We start from the raw sequence: 26,580 nt of genomic DNA on the forward strand, positions 1-26,580 counted from the left end.
TGTTCTGCTGTGATTCGTCCTCCTTGGCTGGATGGTTTCTGAACTGCTGCAGGAAGTGTCTGTTTAGCTGTGCAAGTATTGTTTCAGGAATTAGAAACTGCATTTCCTTTCCTGAAATGCATATGCCTTTCTATAGGTAAGCAGATTCTTTTTTCTTTTTTATAGTTCTTATACCTCAAGCATGCCATTTTTCCAAACAGGAGCCTATACGTGAATGCACTTATCAGTTTTCCCCTGGGTTCAGTAAAATGGATTTATCTTAGATTCTTGTAGGAAAATTGTTGACAGAGAGTTGAGGGAAGATCAGGTAAAAAGTATCCAAGTGTGGAATCCAGTAGAGAACAGAGCTTTGCCCATTTAAGTGTCTGACAACTGAGTTATTTGTAAGTTATGCCAAGGATATTTTTAGAACTCAGTATCTTATCCTTAGGTTTCCAATTATTTTGATTCCCCAGCAGACTCCAAAGGGTACAAGAGAAGTGAGATTGGAAAAATTTCTGCGAAGAGAAGCTCAACTGAATCTTAACTGTGGTAATTAATTGGCAGAAAATCAATAATTCAGTGAGAAGTCTCTCAGCCAATGGTAACAAAAGACAATGTAGTGAATGTGAGTCGATTTGGGAGAGTATACAAGTACCAGTGAGCTAATTGGGTGAATTTACATACTGTGTTACTGTAGTGTTACACAAGACTAGTCATTTGGGAAATTGATAGAAGATTAATGGAGATCCAAATGTTTAAATAGTTTAATCATTGTCTGACCCTAAAGAGAAACCTCAATGAATATGTATTTGACTTAATGAATTGAAATGAAACTGCGTTTTGTCACCTGATGTTGAGGAAATTTTACCTCACCTGCTTTATGTCTCAAATTCTTTTCCATAAACCTGCCCCTGTGTTTCCTTGTGGGAACTGCCACCTAAATGTTTCTTTCAGATAGTGCTTCTGAATTATTTTAGTCTCATGCCTTTTTTCTACACCCTGGAAAATAATTGAGGACTCCAAAGAGCTTTTGTTTATGTGAGTTCTATCAATCACATAATCTATCATATTAGAAATAAAAAAGGGATTTTAGAAATCATTATTGAATTTAAAATAACAATATACTCACCTATATGTCAACATAAATAATACTTTCGTGAAAAATAACTATTTTTCCAAAAACAAAGAGGCTTAATGAGAAGTATACTTCATTATTTTTTGCAAATATCTTTAATATCTGGCTTATTAGCAGACAGCTGGTTTCTTGCCTTGCATCTGCATTCAATCTGTTGTGATATGTTGCTCTGGTTGCCATCCAACCAAAGAAAACCTAGCCTCACAGAGGTTTGTAGTTGGAAAAGGCAGTGTTTGAATTTCCTTTCAGATAATAGTGGATCTTCTTGGATGTTACACTAGAAAAGTGGTATCTCAAAGTTTGGTTGAGATATGTGTAGATCCTGAAACCATATCTATTAACTTTAAAAACTCTGTTTTATGTTTTTGAATATCATGCATTGGCCACTTGGAAAATCTCCCAAATGTTTATACATTTCACTTGTAATATCAAAAATTCTTGTCATGAATTAGAAAATTCTTAAATGTAGGGAAATTGTCAAGATCACAGTGGATATTCAAGTTTTCAGAAAGTCTAAAATTTTCATAAAAGCTGAATCTTACTGTTTTCCTCAAAAATGGGCCCGTTTTGTTCCTTTTCTTTAAAATGCCGGCCGGATAGCCTTGTCTGAATAACCATTGTTTATATATCGCTCTGTCAAGTACAAGGTTGGGTTCAATGAAGAAAAGTGGCTCATCACCTTATAGGTCCACCCCACACGTGCTGACCCTTGCGACAGCCATCAATATATGCTGCATCGGGGCTTTCCCTTCCATCACACAGAGTCATAGAGTGTGTGTGCTCAAGAGTCAAGACGTAATAAAATCAGTTTTTTACTTCTCCATTGTATTAGTCTGTTTTCATGCTGCTGATAAAGACATACCTGAGACTGGGCAGTTTACAAAGGAAAGAGGTTTAATGGACCCACAGTTCCGCATGGCTGGGGAGGCCTCACAATCATGGTGGAAGGTGAAAGGCACATCTCACATGGTGGCAGACAAGAGAAGAGTGAGAGCCAAGTGGAAGGGGTTTCCCCTTATAAAACCATCAAATCTTGTGAGATTTATTCACTGCCACAAGAACAGTATGGGGAAGATGCCACCATGATTCAGTTTTCTCCCACTGGGTCCCGCCCACAACATGAGGGAATTATGGGAGCTACAGTTCGAGATGAGATTTGGGTGGGGACGCAGTCAAACCATCTCATCCATCAAGGACAGTAAGTGAGGTGATGGACCTCTTCATTTATTTTAACTGCAGTTATGTGGTGAGATGACAGCTAGTAAATACAGTTTGGGGCCAGTGCCTTGCTGTGTGGTAAGGTACAAACATTTTTACATGCTGTTGCTCTTGTACTGTTGATGCAGTACAAAAAGGCAAATAATAGCTTTAGAATTCTAGTTTGACCTCACAGATCCGGTTGAAGAGCCTTGGGGATCCTAAAGGGCCCATGGTTCATGCTTTTTGAGAACCACGGCTTTAAGACATTTGGGAAAGGTGCTAAATGGGATAGAACTAGACTTGATTCGTTATGAACTTAGTATTACAGAAATGGGTCAGATACCTAATATGTGTGTGATAGACGTGTGGGGCCACGTGGGAGGGATGTGTAAGAGAGTTCCTGGAGTGTGCGCTTTCACTGGAGCTGTTGACTCCTGTGTCCTGAACATCTAAATCTGTACCTGGTGTATCAGTTCATACTCTCTGTGGCAGTTTGAATAATTAGGGCAAATGTAATGACTGCGTAAATTCATTGGTTTTTAGAAAGTCAAATGGGTTTTGTGTTCGTAATAAAGATTAGTCAAGGTAATCTTTTTGTATTATAAAAGTAATAAAGTTGTGAAATATAGCTGCACAGCCCCTCCCATCCCACCTTCCTGTGATACCATCATCCTCAGTCTCCCTAGCCCTTGTATGTCTGTTTCCTGTTACCATCAAGGCCCACGACACCAACTGTGTAGACATACTCCAAAAATAATAGATGCAGCATTTATCATTATTCGCTTAAAAAGCCAACAAGTGTTCTTTCCCCTTACTGGGAATGTGCCCAGTATGAAGAGACAGCATCAGATTGGGTATGTAATTGATGCTGTTTGTGACAAAGACTCCTGTTTCACTCGTGTTTTCCCAGCGATTTCGCATTGTAACTAGGTAGTGATGATGTTTGCTTGTTTTCTATGTATGAAGAATCACAAGTGTGTTCTTGGGTGGCTCTTGAAGAGAAAGCTTTCACGCCTAGAAGAATACCTTGTTATTTCTTTTTTTTTTTTATTCTTCCTTAAAAGAAATTTTAAGTCATTTAGAGTAGCTGTTTTTGTGTGTCGATATTTTGGCTCAATATTTTATTTTATTTTTCTCTTCAGTTTTCTGATTTGTGTGATTACGTGAGGAGCTCTTCCTGTGGATGTCAAGCACTCAGGTTGGAGTCGTTCGGTCTTTGGAGCCTGTTGGGAGGAAGCCAGGTGCCCTTCAACTGTCCTTTGCATTAGGACTCCCTGGTAATAACTGTGGTGATGATGGACTTGTCTTGATAAAATGATATCTGATAAAATATTAATAAATACATTATAGTGGACACCTGCTTCTGAGGATGTGGATGTGTGAAACCTAGACATTCTATTTATGAATGTCTTTTTAATTGAGTCCCCTGGACACAGAGAGAGGACCCGCATGGTCACTGAGAAAATATCAGAGTACAGGTGGCAGAGCCGTGGCAGAATCCCCTGCTCAAACTGTATCACTGTGCGGAGACAGAGCTAACAAACAGGGTCTCAAGGAGAAACCGAGTCTTGTGCTTTGCTTTCATGCGGGATTTTTCTGAGTTAGCTGATGAAACCAAGCTAAGTAAATATTATCTTCTTTTTGTGTTGGCCTTTTGTTTTGAAATATTCCAACTCTATTTCCTCCATAGTTTTCTCTTTATTGCTGTTATTATTTTTACAGATTAGAAGTACCACCTTTTCCAGTCTTGCTCATCGTGGTTTTTCCTACTTCAAGCTGTGAACTATTTAATTCAGTTCAGCAAGCATTTTTGGAGTGTTTGCAAGTCAGTAGCTGTGTTATTACCAAACCTGCCATCTTTACTTTCTACTGTTGCTATAAGCTCTTTGATTTGCATGTTCAGTATCAGCACTCTTAGCAGCTTCTTCTCTGTGTTTGCCTCCCTTGCTAGGTTTGTAGATTAAGGGAACCTTGTAATGGAGAATGAGGCTTCCAAGATTGGCCTTCTTCCTCCTCTGTTCTCTTTGTATGGTTTCATCGTTCTACTTTACTCTTTTACATGTGCACAGAGCTTCCAGTATCAAGCTATCTTTTGGAGTAGGAAGTAGTTTTGGAGATGAGAAACACAGGAAGAGAGAGGAGGGAGAATATTAGAGAAGAAAATTATTCTCTTTTGATCAGTTTCCATTATGCGTTAACCATTGGCCTGTCCCTTTCCCCACTGTCCCCTTAGACACTGTACGTCTTCATCTGTACTTATATAATGAGGTCTGAATAGTTCTGTGTGATCCTATGACCATTTCCGTAGCTGAGATTGTAAATATTTTCTTTTACTGTGGGGAGAACGGCACTCAGCTAGAAAATAAGCGTAAGCCTCCAGAAGAGTATATTCTGCTATGTTTATAGAACTGTCATCTTTGGTTCTAATATATTGCTGCTGAGAAATTGATACAAGTTGTGTTTACTTGAATACAGCAAATTGCCTAAATAGGTAGGTAAAGATTATTCACTTTTGTTACATTTCAAATGGTTTCATTGTATTTCTCCAAATTGTACATGTGTTACAGAAGTTAGCTTCGTGTTTCTACTCTTAGGTGTATAAAATCAAGATCTCTTCCCCAACTAAGGAGATATATAATGGTTCAAATCTGAACACCGTGAGGTAATTGAGCTTAAAGGAAATATCCCCTTACTACTTAGTGAATGTTTGAGATAAATCAGCCGCAATACTTCCTTTCTCCCCCATATATGGCAGCATAGTTATATAACCTTCTAATGATGGATTTATTTCTTCTCTTCCAGAAGTGCTCAAGCCTATTGCAGACAAATCTCTATAAATTTAGTTTTCTTTTTTTATTTTTCTTCTGTCTCGTTGACCTAGCTCATCACAGCTTTCCATCTAGCGTTTTGTATAAGTAGTCATTTAAGTATGATATAAGAGGTTCATCTGATAATGGGTACTTTGCCTTTGTAGGGGCCAAGGGAAAACTTCCCTGTCACCTTCTGACGGTTCACTGAAAATCACTCACAAGAGGTAGATTAATGGGAGGAAATGCATACTAATTTATTTGATCACAGTTGTATATCACATGGGAGCCTTCAGAATGAAAGACCCAAAGATACAGGATAAACTGTCCATCTTTATGCTTAGGTTCAACAAAGTATGGACAGCTGTGCAGAAATATGATTGGACTAGGCTGAGATGGGCAGATCACAAGGTCAAGAGATTGAGACCATGCTGGCCAACATGGTGAAATCCCATCTCTACTAAAAATGCAAAAATTAGCTGGGTGTGGTGGTGCACGCCTGTAGTCCCAGCTACTTGGGAGGCTGAGGCAGGAGAATTGCTTGAACCTGGGAGGCAGAGGTTGCAGTGAGCAGAGATCACGCCACTGTACTCCAGTCTGCTGACAGAGTGAAACTCTGTCTCAAAAAAAGAAAAAAAAATGACTGGACTAAAAGGATATGATTGAATGCTAACCGACTGAAGGGGAAGCGCAGCAAGGCCTGTCTGTCTAGGTTCTTCCTGGCCTCTCTGAGCATGTACCCCTTCCTTCTGGGCATGGTGCAGGACTGTCTCTGAAATGGGCATCTTATGATCTACAATAAAACATGGTGGGTCAGACAATTTCTTTATGGCCAGTTTTTATACAGAGAGCAGGAGATTGTGTGTTTAGATTTTATGGATAGCTTTGGGCAAAAGGGATTCTAGTTTCTGTGAGCTGACTTGGGGAAGAGGGATTCTAGTTTCTGTGGCTTGCTTCGAAGGAGAATGAGAGACCAGAGACAGGAGGGCAGAGAGAGCTCCTTTTGAGGCCTTTATTTTGTTATGTCATTTTCTGAGCCCCAGCATCTGTCAGTGTCAGAAAACAGAGACATATTTGCCTTTCATGGACACCTGTAGTCATTTGAGTGAATTTAGACTTCCTTAATTTATTACAGTTGCTTTTAGTAGCTGTCCTTAAAATAGAGAATATTCTTGAATTTAACACGTACAATTTATTCTCTCCTCTCTTTATTGACTTAATGAGTACTATTTCAGGTTTATAATAGAATTCCCCAGTCTTAAAATGCTTATGGCATTGAAACATCGTTAAGTTAGAGCTTTATTCATTCTCCACAGAGAATGGAGGACACTGTGGTTTTCATTGTGCTCAGTTTGACCATGGATCGTCTTCGGGCTGTATCACTATTCAACTGTTAAGATAACAAATATAAACTTCTACTTTAATGAGTGATATTTTCTCATTTTTAGTGTTTTGCTTGTCTACAAGCAGATGGTAAAAGCAAACTAGTTAATGATGGAAAACCCTGTATCAGCTATGTATGCTAAATTTTATGTCCTGTTTTTTTCCTGGATAGGCATGCCTGTGGCGACGCATATTACTTCCTTACTTCTGTCTTTTCTGCTAATAAAATTGTCTCTGCTTCCCATACTAAAATGATACCATTGTTTGTAATGTTTTACAAATTGGATGGAAGAGGTGTGTGTTCACCAAGCAACATCGTGACTTTTCACTGCTCCACCCTTTACCCAGGCAAGTTGGAAGAACAACTATTTGAGTGTGAGAACGAGAGCACCAGGACAAGAAGCTGGCAAAATAAATGGGAGATATTGCTAGTGGCCTGGTTGCCTTGACTGGAAATTTGCACTTTGTCTTCATTGTGGAGTAGTTAAAGCTTTTTAGCTTGAATTTAGCAGGGATGTATTGGTTTCCAACGAGTCTTCCTTATGTATCTTGTTTGTGGGAAATACTGAAAGAGCCACAGAATTTTCAACACCACATGGAGGCTATCCCAATAATCACAATAACTTAATTATTTGTTCTTAAAAGCTCAGAGAAGAATTAATGTAAAAAATTATGGGAACCGTTATACACTGTTGGGGGGAATGCAGATTAGTTCACCCACTGTGGGAAGCCGTTTGGAGATTTCTCAAAGAACTTAGAACTACCATTCGACCCAGCAATTCCATTACTGGGTATATAACCAAAGGAAAATAGGTCATATACCAAAAAGACACATGCACTCGTGTGTATCACTATGCTATTCACAATAGCAAAGACATGGAATCAACCTAGGTGCCCGTCAGTGGTGGATTAAATAAAGAAAATGTAGTATATATACACCATGGAATACTGTGCAGCCATAAAAAGCATGAAATCATGTCCTTGTAGCAACATGAATGGAGCTGGAAACCATAATCCTAAGCAAACCAGTGCGGGTGTAGAAAACTAAATATTGCGTGTTCTCGTTTATAAGTGGGAGCTAAATATGGAGCACCTATGGACGTAAGCACGGGAACAACAGATACTGCAGACTACTAGAGAGGAAGGGAGGGAGGGAAGGAAGGAGGGGAGGGGGTAAAACACTATCTCTTGGGTACTGTGCTCACTGCCTGGGTGCAATATACCCATGTAACAAACCTGCACATGTACCCCCCGTATCTAAAATAAAAGTTGAAAGAAAATTATGGAAAAAGCATAGACAGTGAATTGTGACATCATCATCAGCAAATGTTTCTAGAATGCAAGAAGCTTGCCTGCTTATTCATTTCACCAGCCATTTATTATTATGCATAAGGCTTCTGCCCGTTCAGGATTCACAGTTGAAGGTGCAGACATGTCCATCAAGAAGTTACATAAGAGACTGACTAAAAAACCTTCCAGCGAAAGGTACACGTAGTATTCTAAGTGAGTAGTAGAGAGGAGGAGACACTGTCTATCTAGGAAGGTTTTCTTTAACAGTTTTTTCCCTTGGAAATGTCTGAGAAAGTTTTGTGGGGAATGAGGGGCTTTTAGGCGCAAAGGATGCTGTTTATTTTGGGTAATGGGAACGTCTTGATAGAAGGGACAGAGGCAGGAACCTTTAGGGCATATTCTTTTGGGAAAGGTCATTTAATATGTATTCTGACTGTCAGGTAGGGAAGTCGAGTTAGGAAGGTACTTGGGCCATAGTATGGAATTATTTGAAGGTTATTTTGAGATTTAAGTTATGCATAGTATAGTTTTGAGTAGATATGTCTGTGTGAGCTGTTATCAGTGAAAGAAACCCAACTTAAAGTAACTTAAGCAAAAAAAGAAAGGCATAGCTCAAGTAACTGGGATGTCTGGGGTGGCATACTGCAGGCATTGTTGGATTCAGGGGCTCAAGCATTGTCAGAAGGCCTCTTTTTTCCCTCTCTCTCTCTGTGCTGGTTCTGCCTTCCCTGTGTTGAGCTCTGCATAACAGCCCTTTCTCTGTGATCTGTGAGACAGTGGCCAGCAGCTGCAGCCCACACCCTCCTAGCTTAGTTCCTTTGGCAGAACTGAACTTCTTAAGATCCCGACATCATCCCAGAGAAGACTGTAGATGACCTTGCCATGGCCTGCACATGTCCTTGAACTAGTCACCGAGCTAAGGGAAGGGTGTGCCCAGAGCAACCCAGGGGACGACAGCATGACATCACGGGCAGGGATGGTTCCTTAGAAGAACCAGAAGGGAATGTGGGAAAAGGGCACGAGACGGACAGAAGCTTTAACTGCCATGGTTGCAGCACAAGAGAGAGGGTAAGAGAAGACTGGAGCTGTTAGCCCAGGTCGGGAACATGGGTAGAGGAGGAGATTTGTCAGGAAGGATGTAGACTCCATCTTCTGCATGTTGAGCTATAGGTACTGTGGGTCATTCATGTGGCAGTTGGCTGTGAGGGCACAAAGGAGAGGGATAAAGTTAGTGTTGTAGCAGAATAAGGGATTGATGATAAAGATAATGAAGGGAACCAAAATATTTTATCCTGAAATATACTTTGACATATTTCAAGATGGCTGTTCACTGGGCTTGAAATACAAGAATAGCTGAAAAGCTGTCTTTTGTAGGGAGGATTTGCATCTGTAGGGAATCTGCATTAATGCAGCCAGGCTTTCTCTAAGGCCCTCCCTTGTCCTGATGTAGGCAAGATTAACTGAGAGTCTGACACCTGTAAAGGTCTGAAAAAGAAATTATCATCTATTCTGTCTGAGGGCTGCTACCCGTGTGAGGTTTCAGATGCATAACGAGGCCACCTTTGCTAGCCAGGACTCCTCCCCTTCCCATAACTGTCCCGTCATCATAACTTGAGGCACCATCATAACCTGTTTTTGGCTGTGTTCCTGTGAGACATTTTCCCCAGAGTGATTCTTTCTTGAACAGGGGCTGAGTAAAATGAGGCTGACACCTACTGGGCTGCATTCCCAGGAGATTAGACATTCTTAGTCACAGGGTGAGACAGGAGGGTCGGCACAAGATACAGGTCACAAAGACCTTGCTGATAAAACAGGTTGTGGTAAGAAGCTGCCAAAACCCACCGAAACCAAGATGGTGACAAAAGTGACCTCTGGTCATTCTCATTGCTCATTATGTGCTAATTATAATGCATCAACATGCTAACAGACACTCCCACCAGCGCCATGACAGTTTACAAATGCCATGGCAACCCCGTGAACTTACTATACAGTCTAAAAAGGGGAGGAACTGTGACTTCTTGGGTTGCTTGCCCCTTTCCTGGAAAACCCATGAATAATCTACTCCTTATTTCACGTATAATTAAGAAATAACTATAAGTATACTCAGTTGAGCAGCCCATGTCCCTGCTCTGCCTGTGGAGTAGCCACTTTTTAATTCTTTACTTCCTTAATAAACTTGCTTTCACTTTACGAATTCACCTCGAATTCTTTCTTGTGTGAGATCCAAGAACCGTCTCCTGGGGTCGGGATCAGGATCCCTTTTCAGTAACACTCCAAGCCCTCGTTCTTTCTGTAACCTCCGAAAAAGCTTCGCCCATCTGGCCATTTCTTTGAGTTCTTTTATTTTGTGAGACTTCTGTTCATATTAATATATTTGCATTTTCTCCTGTTGATCTGCCTTTATTCATCGAGTTTTGGAGAGTGAAGAGGAAGTTTTCCCGTGGCTCCTACAATAGCATGGAATAGGGAAGCTCCCTGAGGAGGATCAGAGGTTAGATTGGATTGCATGAAATTGCTGCTTTTTTAGGTCAAAAATAGAGAACCATTAGTGGTTTCATATGGTTCAACCTGTTCTATGGATTCCCTTATGGGAATGGCTGTGTTCTTTCCGTCACTTGCTTATCCTGTAGGAAATGCCCTGCCTCTCTCCTTCTTTATTCATCTCTTTTGGAAATATATACTGGGTGCTTTTTAAGTACAGAGCATGTGCTTAGTCCTGGATATGTGGTCATGATCTGGACCTTGCTGGTGTCTAGAGTCTAGACTGGAGTGTTTTGGGGCTAATAGAAAACTCTGAGGTGTAGTGGTACGGGACTGCAAAACAAACACAAACAGAAACAAAAAGTAGCCTTTTTTTGATGCTGGCTTTCCCCAAATACTAGCAAATCCATCCTAACAGTAAGTAGAGAAACGGGCTGATGGAATATTTGTGTTCATTTCAGTGGAAAAAAAATGTTTGCCTTCACTTTCTCAGAACTTTCTTTTGCTGGAAAAACAGCTGATGAACCTGCAGGTAAGAACAAAGAGCCAGACCTCTGTTTGTCTGCAAATCTGGTTTTCACACAGAGCTTCCTGTTGAAGTGTGAGGAGCCTCCTCTCAGTGACAGACCAGGGAACAGGGGAGAACCTACCCCCCTCACTCTTGGCATCACAGCACCTGGCCCCAAGCTCTGTTGCTTGAGAAGGCTGTGCGCTGAAAGTTCATTTCTTTTTTTCCTGTCTCAAGGCAAAACAAGGTAAAATACAATAGCCAGTTGCCTCATATAAACCACCTGCTCAATAGGAAATGAAGTAAAACTCTTGCAGTCCCTATTGCCACTTGAAGAATTTGTGGTTTCCTTTCCTGTCAGTAAACAAAAGCAGTCAGTTAAAAGAGTGGAACATTAATTGTTTACAGGATGTTTGCTGTGTCAAAGGAAGGAAAAGTGCCTTTTACAGACGGTTCATTGTGTTGGGATATTACAACATCGAGTGTCTCCTAGAGAAGAGACATTAAGCATAAGAGCATAAGATATTTAGTCACAAAACACAGACTGTTTCATTAGCAGGCCTTTAAAAGACTTATTTTGTAAACTCAAGTTGAGGGCTTCATGACGTATCAGCATAAAGAATATAGATGAGAATAGAAAGCTTCCTTAGAGAAAAAATGGGATCCCAAAATTTTGAAAAATATTGATGCTTCAGAGGCTTTGAGGTTTTTTAAATTGTAGAATATCGTGCTTTTTTTTTGCAAGAAACATTTATCTTTTATAGTTCAGTAATGTATTTTACCTAGTCTTCCCCACGTTGCTTTTCAGTACCTGCATACTTTGGAGGTTTGCTTATTTCCAGACAACTGCAATGAAACATGTTGCAGTATAGCAAGTCACACAATTTTTTTTGTTTTTTCCAGTGCATTTAAAAGTTACAGTTCACTATACTGGAGTTTATTAGGTATGCAGTAGCATTATGTCTAAAAAATCTGCAAACCTTAATTTAAAAATACTTTTTGCTAAAAAATGCAAATGATTATCTGAGCCTTCAGCAAGTCAGTCTTTTTGCTGGTGGAGAATCTTGCCTCAGTGTTGATGGCTGTTGACTGATCAGGGTGGTGGTGGCTGAAGGTTGGGCTGGCTGTGGCAATTTCTTAAAATAAGACAACAGTGAAGTTTGCCACATCAGTCAGCTCTTCCTTTCATGAAAGACTTCATGCTGTTTCATAGCATTTGACCCACAGGTAGAACTTCTTTCAAGACTGGAGTCTCTCCTCAAACCCTGCCAATTTATGTAATATCCTAAATCCTTTGCAACAATGTTCATATCATCTTCACCAAGAGCAGATTCCGTCTTAAGAAACCAGTTTCTTTGCTCCTCTACAAAAAGCAACTCCTCATCCATTCAAGTTTGATCATGAGTTTGTAGCAATTTAGTTAGATCTTTAGGCGCCAATTCTAATTCTAGCTTTTTTGCTATTTCTTCCTCTATTGAAATGTTGAGCCCCCACCCTAAAGTCATCCTTGAAGGTTGTAGTCAACTTCTTCCAAACTCCTATTAATTGTTGATATTTTGACCTCCACCCATGAATCATGAATGTTCTTGATGGCATCTAGAATGGTGATTCTAAAAGAGTTTTGGTTTATTTTGCCCAGATCCACCAGAGGAATTGCTATCTGTGATAGCTATAACATTATGAAAATTACCTCGTAAATAATAAAACTTAAAAGTCAGAATTGCTTTTTAATCCGTGGGCTGCAGAATGGATGTTGTTAGCAGGCAAGAAACAACATTCTTCTGCTTGTACACCTCCGTCAGAGCTCTTGGGTAACCAGCTGCATTGTCGATGAGCAGTAACGTTTTGAAAGGAATCTTTTTTTCTGAGCACTAGGTTTCAATGTGGACTTAAAATATTTAGTAAATGATGCTGTAAACAGATGTGCTGTCATGCAGGCTTTGTTGTTCCAATGACAGAGCACAGGCAGAGTAGATTTCGCACAATTCTTAAGGGCCCGAAGATTTTCAGAATGGTAACTAAGCGTGAGTTTCAACTTAAAGTCACCAACGGCGTTAACTGCTAACAAGAGAATTAGCCTGTCCTTTAAAGCTTTGAATCCAGTCGTCGACTTCCTCTCTCTAGCTATGAAAGTCCTATAGGACATCTTCTAATAGAAGGCTGTTTGATTGACATTGAACATTTGCTGTTTAGTGTAGCTCTCCTTGTACCTCATGAACCAGCCTCTGCTACCTGCAGACTTTTCTTCTGTGGCCTCCTCACCTCTCTCGGCCTTCATTGAATTGAAGAGAGTTAGGGCCGTGCTCTGAACTAGGCTTTGGCTTAAGGAAATGTGGCTGGTTTCATTGACTATGCAGAACACTCAAACTTTCTTCATATCAGCAATGAGGTTGTTTTGCCTTCTTATCATTTGTGTGTTCACTGAAGTAGCACTTTTAATTTCCTTCAAGAACTTTTCCTTTGTATTCACGACTTGGCTGTTTGGCACAAGAGGCTTAGTTTTGGGCCTGTTTTGGCTTTTGACATGTCTTCCCCACTGAGCTTAATTGCTTCTAGCTTTTGATTTAAAGTGAGTTAGTTGACTCTTACTTGAACACAGAGAGGCCGTTGTATGGTTATTAATTGGCCTAAGTTCAACATTGTTGTGTCTCAGGGAATAGGGAGGTCTGAGGAGGGAAGAGAAATGGGGGAGGCTGGTCGGTGGAGCCGTCAGAACGCAGTATTTATGGATTAAATACACTGTTTTATATGGGTGTGGCTCATGCCAGCCCCAAACAGTTACCCTAGTTCCATCCAAGATCTCTGATCACAGGTCACCATAGCAAATATAAAAGTACTGATGGAGTTGAAAGTATTGTGAGAAACACTAACTGAAAACTTTGTGTCAGAAAAATGGTGCCGATAGGCTTGCTCCATGCAGGGTTGCTGCGAACCTCCAGTCCGTAAAAGATACAGTATCTGCGAAGCACTGTAACATGAGGTTCACCTTCTACCTAGTACTGTATCTGAGTCCCTGACGGTACTAGACATCCACTGATTTTATACAGATTGAGACTGTTGTGCAACCATCACCATCATCCATTTTCAGACCTCTTCATCTTGAAAATTCTGTATCTATTTAACAGGAACCCCATTTCCCCTCACCCCAATCCCTGGCATCCGCCATTGTGCTTTCTGATTTTATGAATTTGACTTACTCTACATACCTCATATAAATGGAATCATACAGTATTTGTCCTTTTTGTGACTGGCTTATTTGCTTAGCATGGTATCTTCAAGGTTCATCTGTGTTGTAGTTTGTGTGAGCCTTTCCTTCCTCTTTAAGGCTGAATGATGTTCCATGGCACGTATTTCCCATATGTTGTTTCTGCATTCATCTAATGGGCATTTGGGTTGCTTTACCTTTTGGGCCACTGTGAATAATGCTGCCGTGAAAAGGGCTATGCCAGTTCAGCTTGGAGACCTTGCTTTCAAGTTCTTTTGGCTGTATGCCCAGAAGTAGAATTGCTGGGTTTTATGGTAATGCCATGTTTAATTTTTTTTTTTGAGGTACCCACTATATTATGCATCAGATTTTAAAACTCAGAACTCTATATTGGCTACAAAAATTGTCAGTGAGAATTTCTCTCCCCACCCTAACCGGTGCACATAATCTTACCTTCAGCCACAATTGAGGGGAGTAGTAATTTTTCATCTACTGTTTCTGTGCTTCATGAAAATGGAGACCGATTGAAAAAGGAGGGCTTTTTAAAACTGAGACTAGTCATAGCCTTCTTGGTAGGTGACCTTACAGTTTATCGCCTCCCAAAGTGAAAGGAGCGCTGTTAATACTCTGCTGGGTTAACAGTTGTAAACTGGGACTGGCTCTGGGGTGCCCTCCTTCCTGGGGTCTGTCTTGTCTTTTGTAGGAAGCAGTGCTGGATCTTGCCAGCCTTTAGAAAGCCACACAAGCCACACTGTCGGCTGGGCGCGGTGGCTCAAGCCTATAATCCCAGCATTTTGGGAGGCCAAGACGGGTGGATCACGAGGTCAGGAGATAGAGACCATCCTGCTTAACACGGTGAAACCCTGTCTCTACTAAAAGAAAACAAAACAAAAAACAAAAAAAAAACTAGCCGGGCAAGGTGGCAGGCGCCTATAGTCCCAGCTACTCGGGAGGCTGAGGCAGGAGAATGGCGTAAACCTGGGAGGTGGAGCTTGCAGTGAGCTGAGATCCGGCCACTGCACTCCAGCCTGGGCGACAGAGTGAGACTCCGTCTCAAAAAAAAAAAAAAAAAAAAAAAGCCACACTGTCTTTGTAAACCCATGTTTATATGGTTTTGTCTGAAGTGTATTCTCCACATTGTTGCGTTTTGAGTCCATGCAGTGTCAGATCTGAGTGTGAGCCCTGGGGCGCTTGGCTGTGGTTGAGTTTGCAGAAATTCTTACGTTGTTTTAAAAAACGGTGTGTTGAAAGCATGATCTTAGGAGTCCAGCTAACTTGAGTTCACATCCTGCGCTTGCTGATTCGCCTGGGGCAAATAACCAGTGTCTTGAGTGCCAGTTTCCTCAACCAGGGAGGCAGAAAGGGCCAATTGTTTTTTTCTTTTAACGTGCTGGTGAGTTTGGAAATAACATATATGAAGTGTTTTAGTAGAGTGTCTAGTACGTAGCACTGCATACCTAATATTGACCATCGCCATTATCATTAAAAGAAGATGCAGTTCAACAGAATTTAGTACCAAAATGGATAACTGGAGTTCTCAAAATTTTTGGTTTTAGGATTCCTTTGACGTGCTTAAAAATTATTGGAATTCCATGGAGCTTTTGATTATGTGGCTTATCTCTGTTGATGTTTACCATACTAGAATTAAAACTGAGAAATTTTAAAAATATTTATTATTTAAGAATGATAGGTGGGCGTGGTGGCGGGCGCTGGTAATCCCAGCTACTCAGGAGGCTGAGGCAGGAGAATCACGTGAACCTGGGACGCAGAGGTTGCAGTGAGCTAAGATCGCATCATTGCACCCTAGCCCAGGCCACAGTGCGAGACTGTGTTTCAAATCAAAAAAAAAAAAAAAAAAGGACATAGCTGTGGAGTGGGGTTTAGCTTGAAAAGGTGACCTTGCAATTTCATGTCAACTTCTGGCTCCTCAAATGGTAGGTTGGCAGTAAGGCAGGGTCCCCCTTCTCACTGAGAAGATTGTGGATCTTTCCATATGGATTTTCTGTTACTAATGTTACTCTGATTCTTTGTTTTAAAATAAAAATTCTGAATGTAAACAAAAGAAAAAAAAGGACAGTAGTAACCCCTTTATATTTTATTATAAACAGCATTTTATGAAAATAATTATTTTTCAAAACAGAAAAATTAATAAGCAGAATGATATTGCTGTATACTTAATTTCATTAATGTGTGGCTGAAGAGAAGACAGCTGGATTCTCTTACCTGCTTCTTCATTCAATCTCTTGTGCTGTCGTATGTTCCTCAACCTCTGGAAAACTCCATTGAACACTGGGGAGAGATGAAGAGTAGAAAAGATAAATAGTGCCTTGGTATCAACATGAAAATGGAAACCTTGTGGACCCCTGGGGATTCCTCAGGTCTGAGGAACCACATGTTCAAATTGCTGACCAAGAGTTGTTCTGGGAGTCTGAACGGGGTCTGTTTCTTCGTTTGTAGGTTCTTGCCAGGCTGTGTGAGCAGGAGCCCGCTGCTCTTCCCCACTCAGGTAAGCCTGCAGGCAAGGCATTCTCACTTCAGAGAGGCATGTTGATTTTTAAATTCGGGTTTTGTGTCCCACTAATTTTTTTTTTTTAAAGATTGTTTCAGTTTCCCTAGGCTGATAGAGTATATGTTTTTATTTTGTCACTTCTCCACAGCAAACATGGGTGAGCATTGTTTTAAGAAAGCTCATTTGAATTTTGGAGTTGCCTTGCTTCAGAGCCTCTAGATGCTTTGAAAGGAGTCACTAAAGAGTTCCTGTGAGCATCCCTGAATGTGTTTAAAAGCACTGGCCTTTAATAATTGGTTTCTATGTTATCTACATGGAGCGTCCCTTATATTAGAGGCGCAACCAGTGAGCATGTTGGTGGGTAAATAGCTGCCAAAGGCTTCTCTCCCGGTATAAGATGTGTCCTGGACCCCCGAGAGCAGCCGCTGTGAGGAAGGTGATCAAGGGAGTGGTGGGGCAAAGTCCAGCCTGCTCTGCCCGGGGCCAAGGGCACTGTCACCTAAACCCCTTCCTTGGCTGCAGAATAAAGGCAGAGCTTCTCCTTTACTTGTGCGTGTGCACAAATACTGTATTTCCTGTAGCAGCAGGAAATAAGATGGGCTTGTGAAGGAGCCTGTAGGAAGTAACCACCCCCAGGACATTTGTCCTCCAGCCTTGGATTGTCAAAAATGGATCCCCATCCTTTCCTCTCAGTCTGTGTCTACACAACCATGCACACAGGCCCATGGCACATGCATGCACCCATACACTCGGTTTTCAAGTTATACACTTCATGACCTTTTACCCCTAAGCACTTCAGTGCGATACAGATAATTTGCTTGGGTAACAGAGGTTTAGTTATCAACTTCAGATAGCTTAATATCGATTGCTTACTCAAACCGAACTATTATTTGTATCCCAGTTTTACCATTTGCCCGAAAATGTCCTTTGCAGCATCATTCCCCTCCATATAGGGTCCCTCTAGGGTTAGGCGCTGCATTTAGTTCCTGTGTCAATCTTTATTTCCACAGCCTCTGTCTTTTATGCGTGTTGATGATGCATTTTGAGGTCTGTGGCCTGGGAGCGTGCCTTTACAAATGATTTGACGGGCCGGGCATGGTGGCTCACACTTGTAATCCCAGCATTTTGGGAGGCCGAGGCAAGGTGGATCACCTGAGATGGGGAGTTCGAGACCAGCCTGACCAACGTGAAGAAACCCCGTCTCTACTAAAAATACAAAAAAATTAGCCGGGCATGGTGGCGCACGCCTGTAATCCTAGCTACTTGGGAGGCTGAGGCAGGAGAATTGCTTGAACCTGGGAGGCGGAGGTTGCGGTGAGCTGAGATCGTGCCATTGCACTCCAGCCTGGGCAGCAAGAGTGAGACTTGGTCTCAAGGGGAAAAAAAAAAAGATTTGAGGATAAACATTTAAACTGTGGCAAAATACCACTGGAGGAGGGGGTGGATGTCCACTACGAGTTTCTTATAAATTATGAATACGTAAGTACAAACATGTCGAGTGGTGAAATTGTGAAAATCCTTACAAGAGAAGAGGTGGAACAGAGGAGAGAACAGTAGAGACAGACTCTGCCTGAAAAGACTGTTCCCTCCTAATGGGAATCAAGAGACTTGGCCGAAGTGCTCATGAAAACCCTTGAGACTGAGTAAATTCTGATGTGGAAATAAAACGAGGGAGATAGTGAACATTTTCAGCACAGGAAATGGGAGGTGCTTCCCACCTAGGTTTAAGGAAAAACCAACGGCTGCCCTTGTCCCTCCCAGTTCCTTGGTTTCCTCTGAATCTAAGTGATGAGTTCTTTCTGTTACTAGCCTGCTGGCCAGCTAAGGGACACCTTGTGCTGCCTGGACACAGCTGGGGACCTGGCCTTTACTGCACTTTGGAGTACTGTGGGAAATAGGCACTGCTTGGACTTCACGCTTTCTGAATTTTCCTTAGTCAGGTCTATACAGAAGTGCACCTAGAGGACATGGTCTCCAGATTAATTTCTTTATGGGTAATTTTGATGAGTGAAGTTCTGGAATATGCTACCCTGTACAATAGGGAGCACATTTGTGATGTGTTGTGTTAACCCCTTTTTGTGTTGGTATAAAGAAATACCTGAGGCTGGATAATTTACAAAGAAAAGGGATTTAATTCACAGTTCAGCAGGCTGTGTAGGAAGCATGGTACTGGCATCTGCTTGGCTTCTGGTGACACCTGAGGGAGCTTTTAGGTGAAAGGCAAAGCGGCAGCCAACACCTCACATGGTGAGAGTGGGAACATCAGACAGAAGGGGGAGGTCCCAGACTCTCTTAAACAACCATGTTTAATGTGAACTGACTGAGGGAGAACTCAACCCCAAGGGGATGGTGCTAAACCATTCATGAAGGATCTGCCTCCATGATTCAGTCATCTCTCACCAGGCCACACCCCCAACCCTGGGATCACATTTCAACATGAGATTTGGAGGGAGCAAACACCCAAGCCATATCATATGTGTTCATGATTTTAGGCAAACTTCATTTTGCCAAAAAGTCTTTAGTTTTTAAATTTGTAAGTATATTAATTTCAGGTAACACAGAAATGCATAAAATGGAGCACAGATCTCTCCTGCAGCCTCATCCCCCAAAGGCAATCACTGTCAACAGACTTTTCAGAAATCCACATGCACACTTAAAAAGATTGAATTATTCAATATGTACTATTTTTGACCACAGATATGTTGTACATTGCTTTTATTTTCACTTACCATTGTAGTGAATTGTAGTACATTGTGGACATCTTTTCATTGTCTGGTTTTAATGTTAAAAAAGTGTTTTATCGTTTTAGTGTTTATGTTCTAAAAAATTAACACTGAGGTTAGGTTTACATGCTTATTGGCTACATGTATTTGTTTTGCTCATTTATTTTTTGGAGTTTTACATGTACTGATATTTTTAATCTCTCTATTCTGGATATTAGTCTTTTGTCACGGGTAATAAGTATTTTTTGCCAATTCTTAGTTTGCGCTTGAGCTTTCTGGAGATACTTTTCACAATAGAGTAGTTCTGATTTCTCTCTTATGAAGTATGTCAGTCTCTCCCTAAGTTTAGCTCCTTTTTTTTTTTTTTTTTTTTTTTTTTTACGGTTTCTGGCCTGATTCTCATGCTAAGAGAAAACTTCCCCACTCCACAATTATAAAAACTACTTTCCATATTTTAGTTTTAAATTTGCATATGATACTTTTTTTTCTTTATTTTTGCATGTGGTATGAGTTCCAGATCTAAAATTTTTCCAGTCTGTTAGTCCAACTCCAGGTATTCTCTCTCGTTTTAAAATTAAATTTTATTTGTATTTTTACGGTTTGAGTTGCTTTTGATTTGGATCCATATGATGTCTTTAAGAGCATAGAGGGGAGTAAAGCTGTGCTTCCTGAATAAGCTGCTGTGCCCCAGGTAGTCTCTTTTCTCAGTTGAAAATCCATTTCAAATGCTATTTTAACATGGGTTACAATTGGACTCTAGTTAAAGGGGACATCACAAATCTGTACAACATATCTGTTGATAAAAAAGTATGAATGAAGTTCAATTGCTTTGGTTCTTTTAGTTTTTCTTTTGCAGTGACCTTTATTCCCCAGTTAACTTGTATGTAAAGAACACCTTGTTTAAAATCTACAGATTTTGTGATAGCATCAGAACCTAGGAGACGGCATACTTGTTTAATTACTGACTTGTCGTGTACGCCTTCGTAGATGATTTTACCATTTGATGCCCTCATTTTCCCATTGGCGAAGTTAGGATTTGTTCACTTAACCATCTTAAAGGCTTAGAAACTTGTTTATTAGAGGATTAGGAGGCTTGTTCTGTGGGAGAACTCAAATTATTATCATGAGAAGTGACTGAGACAAGTTTGGGCTGAGCTCCAAATTCTTGTCCTTACAAAGATGAATAGAATTTTCTGAGATAGCTGGCACTGTAGTGTTATAGAGGTCTGTGTTTCAGCTTTCAGATTTCTAGTAAGAATTTTTAACTCCTTGGGTGTTTTCTTATCAGAAAGGTACTGTTTTGATGCCTGGAATATTTTGTTCCTCCTCTCTGCTTTCAACTTTACCTTCCGCCTTTTACCCTTTGGGAATCAAAATAAGTATTGGAGGGATGGTGCTAGGCTTCCTTTTGATTCTGCACTTTTTAAATTTTATGGTCAGTTTCGTAAGGCCAGTAGAATTCTATACTTTAATGGATCTTTACAGAGTCCGTAATTTATCTTCATTTATTTATTTATTTAGAGATGAAGTCTCGCTCTGTAGCCAGGCTGGAGTGCAATGGCGCCATCTTGGCTCACTGCAACGTCCACCTCCTGGGTTCAAGCAATTCTCCTGCCTCAGCCTCCCAAGTAGCTGGGACTACAGGCATGCGCCACCACGCCCAGCTAATTTTCCTATTTTTAGTAGAGATGGGATTTCACTGTGTTGGCCAGACTGGTCTCGAACTCCTGACCTCAGATGATTCGCCTGCCTCAGCCTCCCAAAGTGCTGGGATTACAGATGTGAGCCACCATGCCTGGCCTGTATCTATTTTTAAAATGTTCTGAGACTGAGTTTCTCATTGTCCCGCCCAAGTTTCTGAACAAACATTCTAGTTGCTAGGTCTCTACAGGGGGAATGACAGCATTCTTTGCCTGCTTACAGCAGATGTGTGCCATCTCTTGCTGGGATCGGATTGTCAAGAACAAGTCAGCAGGGCTGGTGCTTCATCCTTCACTCGGGGGTTTGACCATTGGGAAATGCAGTTGCCTATATATAAAATGTTTAGATGATTTCATCTCTTTTCCTAAATTCCATTTTGTTTTGCTGCTTATACACAGAATTTCAGGGTGGGAAAACACAAACCCTTTCCAGATTATGTTTTGAAACATTTTATTTCATATTGCACTGTCAGCCAAATTTAGAAAGCTGTAGCCACCTCAGGCAGATGGTCTTAAAATCTGAAGACCTCAGGGGAAGGAGATTGTGGGCTCCTTGAGAGTGATTTTGTACAGTAAATATTTACTGGATAATTTCTGTAAGTGCAGTACTCTGTTAGTTGCTGGGGGAAACAAGACGACGAAAAGGCAGCCCTTCCCCATCAAGAGTTTATAATCTAAAGGGGAAAAAGCAAATGTACACAAATAGCTAAAAAGATAAAAAGTTCAGTTGCTGTAATCATGAAATACTGGGGGAATACTAGTGAGCTGAGATGACCATGGATCTTTGTGTCCTCCAGGGCGCCTGGCACATTGTAGGCACTCAGTATACACGTTTGGGTGGATAAATGAACACATGTAGACATGTGCATTTTGGTGTACTTTATTTAGAGTGAAAAAGATGTATAGAAAGAGATAATGTGTTAGATTTGTGTATGACTTCATAGGGTTTGAGGATTTGATGAGGTCATCAAGGACCTGAGACAAGCTGAGCAGAAATCCAGCCCATGGGCCACTCCATGTCCTCTTGTACCCAGGACAGCCCTACCTGTTCCTTAGCCTCCTCTTCCCAAGGCTTGGAACACTCTTTTTTTCTGCAGCACCTGAAGCCATTGCACAAAGTAACATTTGGTCCTTAATTCAGTAGGTCTGTGAGAATGAAAAAAAAGTGTTTTTTCTTCTGCTGCTGTCATACCACAACAGTCAACAAGGAAGACTTCCATGACCACATGTTTGGTGGTTTTCCCCCCACACCAAGCAAGCAATTAATCCTGCAGCAAACACCAGCTGTCTTTCTTCTAATTCAACTCAGCTCTGATACTATTTACCTGGAGATAGTGTCAGATCCCACAGGTTAAGGACCCAGTCCCAGGACTCTCTGTCCTTTCTTTGCCGCTTCATGTGCCAGTCTCAAGCTCCAGGTGGATTTCCCTGTACTTCTGATTGACTACATTGGGGTTTCCACTGTTATGCCCAGACTGTTTGTTCCCCAAAGAAGACCACCAGAGTCCAGAGTCAAAGCCAAGCGGCAAGGATCTTTACTACAAGTTCGAACTTGGTCCCTCCTTTACACAGTATACAAGAGGGCCCCGATGAATGCGTGCGTTTGCTTTTTATAGCCCGAAAGTTGCAGGGGAACAAAGAAATTCTTTTGGCTCCCGCGCTTTCAGTAACCTTGAACGGCTGTCTCCTTATCGGAGACTTTCCAGGTGGTGTTTGTACTGGGCTCAGGGAGTTTTGAGCCCGGGGCTGAGGAATGTGCCCAGCTCCTTTCATTCCCCCCTTCTTTTCAGGTATCTTTAGAGCCAATCTTGGGTCTTATAAGTCTGGTTCTGTTTCAGCATTTACAGGTTGGTATTGGGCTCTGAGGACCATGAGTTGTATGGTGTCAAATTTCTCCTTAATAAATTGTAAAATTCTGTTAACAACACAAGGTCCTACGGTAAGCAGAAATAGTAGACTTAGCAGGGGTCCAAGGAAGGGGGCTAACAGAGAAAACATAGAGGAATTCCACCATTGGTCTGCAGCTGAAGCAAACTGCCGTGTTTTTACTTCAGTGCTTAACTTGCGTAACTGTTGGACCCGGTCCTCTACAAGTCTTGATTCATTTATGTAGAAACAACAGTCTTCTTTTAGAAATATACATGTACCACCTTTTTCTGCAGTGAGTAGGTCTAGGGCTCTCCGGTCTGCAAGGTTACCTGAGCTAGGGACGTGAGCTGTCGCTGAAGGGAGGCAAGGGACTCAGCCGACTCCTCCATAGCAACAGCAAATTGTTGGTACAACTTGTTACTTTCTATGAGGGTGTGACCTAGGGCTCCCCCCGCCAGTTTGGCCTCAATGAAGGATGCGGTGAGGGAGATTCCTGCAATGAGGGGGAGAAATATGGCTCGTGCAGGTCTTGGTCTAGGGTCTGGGTGAATAACAGCACTAGTCCAGTTACCGGTATACCCTAGGAACTCGCCAGCAGTTAGTAGAGTCAACCGGGGAACTAATGTGACAGGGAGACACAGTAGGTTATTAATAGAGGGACTAGGTAGGTTCTTAGATAAGTTTCCATTACACCAGAAGAATATGCCTGATGGAGCCCTTAAGGTGATATTAGGGGGCTTCCAGGTCCGGGTTGGGCAGCAGCGAGGCAGTCTCTTACCCAGTGGCCAGCCTCCTTGCAGTAGGCACATTGGTCTTTTTTCAGATTATCATGCCTGGGGGGGCCGCCTAGGTTGGGTGTACTCTGGCTGTAGATGTTCTTTCTGTACTACTGCTGCCAGGACCTTGGTCATTTTTTTAGTGGCCTTAAATTGCCTTTTTTCTGGAGTATCTCTGTTATTATAAACCTGCTGGGCTATCTGAAGGAGGTTTTGAATCCGCTTTTCTTCCAAGTCTTTTAATTTTTGGAGTTTTTTTAATATCTGGGGCTGCCTGATTTATGAAAGACATTACAACAGCTGTCTGACTTTCTGGAGCCTCTGGATCTATGGGGGTGTACTGTCTAAAAGCTTCTATTAATCTTTCTAAGTAGGTGGCTGGGCTCTCTGTCTTTTCTTGCCGAATAGAATATATTTTAGCCAAATTAGTGGGCTTGCGAGCAGCTGCCCGGAGACCTGCCATTAGAGTCTGGCGATAAAGGTGTAGCCGTCCCCTACCTTCTGCCGTGTTGTAGTCCTACGCCGGCCTGGTCAGAGGAAAGGTCGCGTTTATGAGGTCAGGGTTAGCAGTCGGTTGACCGTCGTCCCCCGGGACCAGCTTTCTAGCTTTTACCTGTATTCTCTCTCGCTCCTCCGTGGTAAACAAGATTCGGAGGAGCTGCTGACAATCATCTCAAATGGGCTGGTGGGTGAACATGACACTATCCAGTAAAGCCAGTAAATCTTTGGGGTTGTCTGAAAACCGAGCACTCTGAGTCTTCTAGTTATACAGATCACTGGTGGAGAATGGCCAGTACTGGAGCTTGGGGATTCCTGTGTCATCTGGGGGTCTTATTTCCCGAAGGGGTAAAGCCACCGTGGAGTCAGGTGGCTGGGGGGGGGGGGCTAGTCCGCGAAGTGCGCCCTCGCGTCCGCCCCCCCCCCGGCCTTTTAAAGTTACTTTCCCTTTCAGCGAGCCCGCCTCCCCTCCGCCTGCTCCCTCCCTCTGTCTCTCTCTCTAATCTTTCCGTTTCTGTCTAAATCTTTGATTGACATACTTACAGGGTCTCTTCTTTAAGTCTCTGTCTCATTCGCGCGCGCTTTCTCTCTCTGTCTCTCTGTCATCCCGTGTCCTTTCTCCTTTATACTCAGTCTTTTTTTTTTCTGTCTCTTTCTCTGACTCTCCACGTCTGCCGTTTTCTCCCCTTTCTCTTTCCGATTTCCCTTCTCACTTTCTCCCTCTCCCGTCTCTTATGGTCTCTCTCTCACTCATTCTCTCCCTCTCCCCAGTCTCACTTTCTGTGTCTCTTTTTGTAAAGGAATGTGGGTTAGAATCCCTGTAAAGGAAATCCACGCTGGAAGCCGGGAGCCCCGGGACCGGGGCCGCAGGCGCGGCGCGGGAAGCCGGGAGCCCGGGGACCGGGGCAATTCAGACCGCGAGCACGCACCCGGGGACCGGGGCAATTCAGACCGTACGCGTGCACCCGGGGACCGGGGCAATTCAGACCGCGAGCGTGCACCCGGGGACCGGGGCAATTCAGACCGCACGCGCGCACCCGGGGACCGGGGCAATTCAGACCGCACGCGCGCACCCGGGGACCGGGGCAATTCAGACCGCGAGCGCGCACCTGGACTGGGGCAATTCAGACCGCGAGCGCGCACCCGGGGACCGGGGCATTCAGACCGCACGCGCGCACCCGGGGACCGGGGCAATTCAGACCGCGAGCGCGCACCCGGGGACCGGGGCAATTCAGACCTCGAGCGTGCATCCGGGGACCGGGGTCAGAGTCAGCTGTTGCCCGGATTGCGAACGCGCTCCGGCAACTCAGATCACAATTTAAATCAGAAGAGAGCCAGGGGACGTCTCCCACCAGTCTCCACTGGCTGTCCTATAGCGCATCCGCCAGGACTGTGCCAGCTTCAGTTTCAGACCTCGCGAGTCACAGATTCAGATTCAGAACAGACACTCAGACACAGACAGACAAACGGAGACGAGCCAGCTCACCTATCAGTAGATCGATCTTAGCAGATCCGTTGACCAGGTGTCTGGTGGGCTTGGGGAATCCCGGACGAGCCCCCATATGTTATGCCCAGACTGTTTGTTCCCCAAAGAAGACCACCAGAGTCCAGAGTCAAAGCCAAGCGGCAAGGATCTTTATACTACAAGTTCGAACTTGGTCCCTCCTTTACACAGTATACAAGAGGGCCCCGATGAATGCGTGCGTTTGCTTTTTATAGCCCGAAAGTTGCAGGGGAACAAAGAAATTCTTTTGGCTCCCGCGCTTTCAGTAACCTTGAACGGCTGTCTCCTTATCGGAGACTTTCCAGGTGGTGTTTGTACTGGGCTCAGGGAGTTTCGAGCCCAGGGGCTGAGGAATGTGCCCAGCTCCTTTCACCACAACCCCCTCCTTGGATGTGATTAATTTGCTAGAGCGGCCCACTGAACTCAGGGAAACTCTTAGATATGCTGGTTTATTACAAAGGATGTTACATGTCTCTTCCACGGATGAAATGCATAGGTCGGGGGGAGGGACACAGAGCTTCCATGTACTTTGCCGTCATTCCATCCTCCAAGAACCTCCATGTGTTCAGCTGTCTGGAAGCTTCCGGAATCCTGTCCTTTTGGACTGTTTGGGAAGCTTCATTACATAGGCATTATTGATTAAACCATTGGCCATTGGTGATCAAATTAACCTTCAGCCCCTCTCTCCTCACTGGAGGCTGTGGATGGGGCAGAAAATCTCAACCCTCCGATTAGGCCTTGGTCTATCTGTTGACCAGCCCCATCCTAAAGCTACCTCAGGGCTGCCATCCATCAATTAACTCATTAGTATACAAAAAGATGTCACTGGACATTTTAAGTATTTTAGGAGTTGTATGCCAGGAAATGGGGTTGAAGTTCAAATATATATTTTACACTATCACAGTCCAATATGCTGGTTTCTCATGGACTAATCAGACTCAAACCAAACTCCTTTATAACTTGGAATTTTTTTTTTTTTTTTATTGGCCAGGTAGGATATGCTTTACTTG

General features: G+C 42.6%; 1 protein-coding gene and 1 long non-coding RNA gene across 12 annotated transcripts in view; one reads left to right on the forward strand and one right to left on the reverse strand.

The window, feature by feature from the left end:
* LOC105464131 (signal induced proliferation associated 1 like 2) overlaps positions 1-26,580 on the forward strand; it is a 235,726-nt gene that overhangs the window by 41,671 nt on the left and 167,475 nt on the right. For 2 of the 11 annotated variants that reach the window (XM_071074226.1, XM_071074221.1), the window contains exon 2: positions 16,449-16,497. The exons of 8 other annotated variants lie outside the window; for them this stretch is intronic. The gene's annotated coding sequence lies outside the window, so the exon portion shown is untranslated. Of the gene's footprint in view, positions 1-16,446; positions 16,498-26,580 lie in introns of those variants that run through there. One more of the 11 variants, XM_071074246.1, reaches the window with a different exon arrangement.
* On the reverse strand, positions 8,952-25,573 carry LOC139357424 (uncharacterized). The gene is made up of 3 exons (XR_011610475.1): positions 25,553-25,573; positions 16,215-16,280; positions 8,952-8,996 (listed from the first exon to the last, which is right to left on the reverse strand). It is a non-coding gene; the product is annotated as an uncharacterized lncRNA (long non-coding RNA).

Source organism: Macaca nemestrina, chromosome 1, assembly GCF_043159975.1.
Source record: "Macaca nemestrina isolate mMacNem1 chromosome 1, mMacNem.hap1, whole genome shotgun sequence".
Taxonomy (NCBI): Eukaryota; Metazoa; Chordata; class Mammalia; order Primates; family Cercopithecidae; genus Macaca; species Macaca nemestrina.